Genomic DNA, 6,239 nt, shown 5'->3' with positions numbered 1-6,239 from the left:
TCCCTTGCAGTTAAGTATGAGCACGTGACGGAATTCTGGCCTGTGCCTGGCAGTGCAAATGATGTGCACAGCTTCCAGGCCTGGCTCACGAAACCCTCATAGTCTGTCCCTTTCCCCAGCCACAAGAGGAGGACACCTCCCCCCATCAGGAGCACTGATTTTGGACTTTAATGGAGAGATGAACTTCTGTCATGTCAAGCTATTGAGTCTGGGGAGGGGGAGGTGGTCGTCTGTTCTAGCATCTAGTGTTACCTTAACTAATACAGTCGTGAGACGGTGGCCACAAAAGGAAGTTGAGCGGGCTGTTCCCAGGTGTGATGCGTGGAGGTGAGGGCCAGCTGAGCAGGAAGCAGGGCAAGATTCAGGTCCTGCCTTTATCATTTCCTATCCAGGCTTTTCGTCCAAAGGCTCTGGGCAAGCTGCAAAAACATCTTTGAAGTTGAGATACCCGTCATTGCTTGATCATTCTCTTCTGAAGAGATACCGGGAGGATCAGAGAGCTGGAAAGTAGGGCAGGGGTTCTTTGATTTCAGCCCAGTTTTTTATTTTCTCCTTGGCTAAGAGTTTAGAGTTAAAAATTCCCCAAGGGGAGGGTTCTTCAAGCTCTGCCTGTGCTGCCCCTCCCGCCATCTCTTTCTCCTTCCCTCGTTCTCTCCCTCCCTCCCTTCCTCCCCTCTTTTACAGTGAATGTGCAAGCACGCAGCCTGGATTCCCAGCTGTGTGGCCTCATCAAGTTTCTCTACCTTTCTGGGTCTTCATTTCCACATCTGTACCTTGAAGATGATACCATTTACCTTGCCAGGTCCTTGTGTGATTAGAGATGTAATATCAAAAGACCAGCACACGGCAACCTCTCAGGAGAAAAGACGGCTCCTGCTTCCATTATTACTATTATGTCTATGCCTCACGTTCTCTGCTTCTGTGTTTCTCTTCACTCCCTCACTCAGTGACCACTCATTGAGCACCTACTATGTGCCAGGCACTGAAGAAGAAGATGAAAGCCCTTTTCCTCATATTGATACAACTTGCATTCTGGCAGACAGGAAGATGTCATATAAGTGAGCAGACAGATAAAATAATTGAAAATTGTAATCAGTGCTAGAAAGGAAACAAACAGGTTGCTAAGATAGAGAATAAGGGGTGAGGGGAAGGTGAGGCACAGCCTGGATGGGGCAATCAGGGAAGGCCTCTCTGAGAAGGTGACCTTTCTGTGGGCCTAGAAGATTAAGGGGCAACCAGACAAGAGAAGAACTAAAGGAGAATCCCTCTGGGGAAAGACAGCAGCAGTGCCAAGGTCTTTAAGTGGTCAAAAGGCAGACAGGAGGCAGTGTAGCTGGAGCAGAGGGGAGTGGGGGGCCAGGGTATATAGGAGGTGGATTTCTATACACACATAAAGCCATTTAAGTGGGGTTTTGTGGTCCGAGTTACATTTTTACAGCAGTTGTCTCACAGTGTGGTCCCAGACCAGCAATGTCAACATCACCCGGGAACTTGGGAGACATGGAAGTTGTCAGGCCTAGCTCCAATCTGCTGAATCAGAAACTCTGAGGTGGGACCCAGCTGTCTGTGGTCTGCCAGGCCCTCCAGGGGAAGCTGATGCTGCGGGTCCCGACAGCAAGCCCCGTGGTTCTCGTTCCTGGCTGCAGGCAACATCCAGGCCTTTCAAGATCTGTGACTGTTAAAAACCCCACCCACCTCGAGACTCTGATTGCGTTGAGTGCGGTTGGCACCTGCGCGGCGGTAGTTTGTTAAAGCTCCCCAGGGCGTTGCCTGCAGCTCCGCGGCGAGGATCTCCGCTCTAGCGGCCGTGAAGACTAGACTGGAGGGAGAAGAGGAGGTCGATGCAGAGGTCCACGTGAACCAAGTGGCCGCTTAGACTGGGGGGACGGCAGAGAAGGTGGAGAGGCAGGAACAGATTTTAAATATATTTAGAGGGAAAAAAATCAACAGGACGTTTAGATGGATTGGATATGGGGTCAGGGGTGGGACTTCACGTTTAGCATCATTGAAGGTAACTCCATGGTGGTAGTTACGAGCCTGTGCTTGTAGGTGGCCTGTAGCCAGAAGCCCCTGGGAACAGGGGCTGGACGGTGAGCCTAGGAACGTGAAGAGGTGCATCTTCTCTATCTGCCTGTCAGTTAAGGCAGCGACGAAGATCAGATCGCAGCAAAGTTAGAAAGCCCTGAGTTTCTCCTGAGTGCTAAGAGGAGACGGGATGTGAAAGACCCCTCTCCCTTCCTCCATCCTCCTCTTCCCCTCACCTTCCCCCCTTTCTCCCCCCTCTCCCCAAATGCTCAAGTGGGACGTTCTTGTTTTAGAGTCAAGTTGCCCCAGAACACTCAGGAAGGTCCCCTTCAGGGGACACCCGCCCGGGTGATGTATCCAGGAGTGGCCAGCAGAGGGCGTGCTAGACTCGGAAATGTGCATTGTTGGGAGCGAGGCAAATCTTGCTGTTTCCAAGTCAACTAGGAGAAAGGGATTCGCTCCGAAAATAATAATCGTATCTGCATGTATTAAACGGCCTCTATGTACCAGATACTGTGCTAAGTGCTTTCCGTGTACCGTCTCATTTAATCCTCTTAGTTTTACAAGGTAGGTGCTGTAAGCAGCCCCCATTTTACATATACTTAGGATAAATGACTTGGCCATTGTCACCCAGGTAGTCACTGGCAAGACCGGGCTTGGTCGTCTAGCCTGTCTATCTGACCCCAGAGGTGTGTGGCCACTCCTCTGTCAGGAAGGCCAGAATCCTCAGCATTTCTTTCTTATCCCTGGTGCTGCTTTCACTAACACTTGGGGTCGGAGGATGCCCTTGGAAGGTGGCGTCACCTGAATGAGCAAAGCCATGGCTCTGCAACTCACTTGCTGTGTGATGGTGAGAAAGTTACTTAGCCTGTCTGTGTTCGAGATCTTTCATCTCTAAAATGGGGTGAGATGATCTTACATAACTGACCCAGAACCTTGTACAGCCCAGAGGACGTGCTCAATTAATGGCCGCTTTTCTGCCTAAAATGATTTCAGAGGAGGTGGAAACAGCTCTGAAGGATCTAGAAGGACTGTGCTGTCCAACAGTCCTTCCTGTGATGATGGAAATGTCCTGTATCTGCGCCGTGCAGTGCGGTCATCTGTAGCCACGTGTGCCTCTTGCATACTTGATACATGACTAATTTAAAATATAGGAGCTGAATTTTAAATTTTGTTTAATTATAAGAAATTTAAATAACCACGCGTCTGAGATCACAGTCTGTGTATCCTTGAAAGTCCCTTAGGTATTAAATAAAATAAACCATATTCAACATTTAGAGCCTGGCATAGAGCAAATGCTCAATGAACTTGAGTTTGTCCGAAGTCAACATAAAAGACGGGAAAATCAACCAGCAAAGCCATGTTCTGCGTTTGACACATTTTGTTCATTTGTGGGACTAGAGGCTCATATTTCCCCAAGTAAAATCTCTGTCAGGGTTCACTATCCACAGGGCGCTGTCTGGGGCAGGCTGTTACTTTCTTACTTTTTCATGCTAAAATTCTTTCAATATTTATTCAACATGTATTTAGTGGGGATAAAGAACAAGCTTATGTTCTAGTTCATGGAATGTGCGTTCAAAACAAAATCCCTTCATTCATTCACTGACTAAAGAAATCCCGCTTCCTTTTCTATGCCCTTCTCTTTAATTTTCTCTTGCAATTTTATAAACCAGACAACTTCCTCAAAAGTTTTTTTGTAAGGTTTAAAATGTAAATAAGAAAATACCTGGTCCCCAGGAAGCAGCACTACATCACATACGTCTCGGTTCTAAAATTTCACCTGTGTAGACTTTGCTTTTAAGCGACGGCCAGTTGGCAAATCTGGAAATTCAATGGTTGGAAATTCCAGCTCATAGTGGGGAGTGGCATCGATTTCCTCCAGAGGCAGGTCCGCCCTGATGGACGCTGTTGTGTGTTTCCACCTTAGGGTAATTTCTACTCTCGGCTTGCTTCCAGCCGGTTGCACAAGGAAACCTGAGTTGATGGGCACCTAATTTCCAGTATCTTCCAGAGGAGTGTAGTGTTCCTCGTGGACTGGCCCCTCATCAGGCCGTGACCCAGAATAACACGAAGCCCCTGTCTTCGGGGCAGCCTTGTCTGCTCCCAGGGCTGGCTGTCCTGTGTTCAGCGCCCTGCAGATCCTGGGCTTCCTTTCTCACCGTCCTGAAGACTTGCACGCTCTGGGTGCCCTGACTAGATGCCCAGCTTCTTGAACAAGAGCTGTGGTTCTAGCCACACACAGCCCAGCGTAAGGAGGCATTTTGTTTGTTTTTTTTTACTTTTACTTTCACTACGTGTCCAAGCCCTTAAGAACATAGACAGTCCTCTGCTTGAACGACATGTTCCTTTTTTTAAACTTTTTCTGAACATGGCTCATTCCCAACTCTATCACCAAGGTCCCTTAGTCCCTTGGGAGTGGGGTCCAGATATGAACAAAGAGATGCCTTTCTAATTGTGCCTTTGAGTGAGAGGTGGAAGGATCAGTGGTCTGACTCCTTATCAATCACTCTTCTCACCTCTGTTCGTTGGCCCGGAAGGCTGGCAGTCCTTCTCCTGAGTACCCATGTCCAGCGCCCCAGCAGCCCTAGTAGGTGTCAGTACACCCTCTGTGAGGCCCTGTGCTACGTGGTATCATGGAGGGAAACATCCCCGGGGCTCCCGGAACCTGCACCACCATGAAGTGCTTCACCCAGGTCTTAGCCAACCCGCTGTGGAAATGGCATTTCCCACCCAGTGGCTGAGGGTGGGTTTTCATGTGACGTTATGACTCCACACACGAGCCAGTACGTAACCCTCAGCCCTTATCTGCCCACTCCTCTGCACTGTCTCTTGGTAAAAGCACTGTCTTCATCCTCAAGGTGGGTATCGTGGGTTCCCCCTACCGCCTCCGCTGTGCCTGGTGTCTGGCTGACTGTCACAGGGCATCCTTACCCTTTGGCATTCAGGTGGGGTCTGCCCGTGCAGAGCCCAGGGGAGACTGGAGGGAAGGAGCAGAGAAGGAGTGTGTGTGTGGGGGGGGGTTGTTGGCCCTTCCTTTCAAGGTCACCTTGGCCAGGTGTGCTCTCTAGACTAAGGTCTTGGCTTCTCTCAGGCTAACCCCTCTGTGCAATGCTGTCAGCTCTGCTAACAGCTCCCTCCCCCGTCCCTTCAGATCTGAGGACATGACCCCTTAGCTGCTCCCAGCCCTGGGTGATTGCACTAGCCCTTATGGTCCTTTGCGCCTGCAGCTATTTAAATAGGCCCTTTCTAAATAAACCTTCCTCCAATTATCCTAATTTGAGTGTGTCATCTGTTTCCATTAGGTCTCAGATTGACGTGTCTTCCTTTGGCATGTATGTGCAATCTGGTTTTGCTGGATTGATATTCCTGGTTGCTCTGTGAACCTCAATTTATTTCCCCCTCCAAACATTGCTTAGGTTCAAGATGTTTGCTGATTGTTCCAAAGCCTGAATTTCTCAATTCTAGTCTCTTTCAAACTAACCATCCCTCCCTCCCTCCCTCTTTCCCTCCCTCCCCCTTTCCCTCCCTCCCTCCCTCCCTCTTCCCTCCCTCCCTTCCTCCCTCTTTCCCTCCCTCCCTCCCTCTTTCCCTCCCTCCTTCCCTCCCTCTTTCCCTCCCTCCCTCCCTCTTTCCCTCCCTCCCTTCCTTCCTTCCTTCCTTCCTAGCAGTTCTGTATATAAATACTAGAGTCAGACTGCCTTGGTTAAAGTTCCAGCTCCTCTGCGTACTGATTATGTGACCTTCCCTCTCTAGCCTCTGGTTTTCTCATCTGTAAAATGGGGATGCTGCCTGGGTTTTGATGAGAATTGAAGGAGATCTTACGATGATGTCTACAGCTGGAGGCTCCTCTCTCTCTGTTGACTGTGATTATTCCTATGTCCAGGCCACTCTGTAGCCTGCAGTTTCTTAACTTAGGTTTCCCAGGTCTGTCTTCCTTGTCCTTCTGGCCCGTAGATGACTCCTTCCTCAGCACTATCTATGATCTTTAGGTGACCTCGGGATTCCTGGTCTTTAAAGAAATCCTTCATTTCCATGGGCCAAGTATAGTCAAAGAACACACTCCTACCTAATTCTTGTAGTTGAGTTTGCTGATTCCTCCCAGTTTCTGGTAAAGAGTAACAAAAAGGAGCTTTGAATTATTTTTAGTTTCTCCTATGAAGTAGGGGATATTCAGAATGCCTTGGAGGGAGGCATAAAGAGGCCAGGGAATTTTT

The sequence above is a fragment of the Delphinus delphis genome, chromosome 10, assembly GCF_949987515.2.
Source record: "Delphinus delphis chromosome 10, mDelDel1.2, whole genome shotgun sequence".
Classification (NCBI taxonomy): domain Eukaryota; kingdom Metazoa; phylum Chordata; class Mammalia; order Artiodactyla; family Delphinidae; genus Delphinus; species Delphinus delphis.
The sequence above is the reverse complement of the archived record's forward strand: the minus strand, read 5'-3'. Positions refer to the sequence as shown.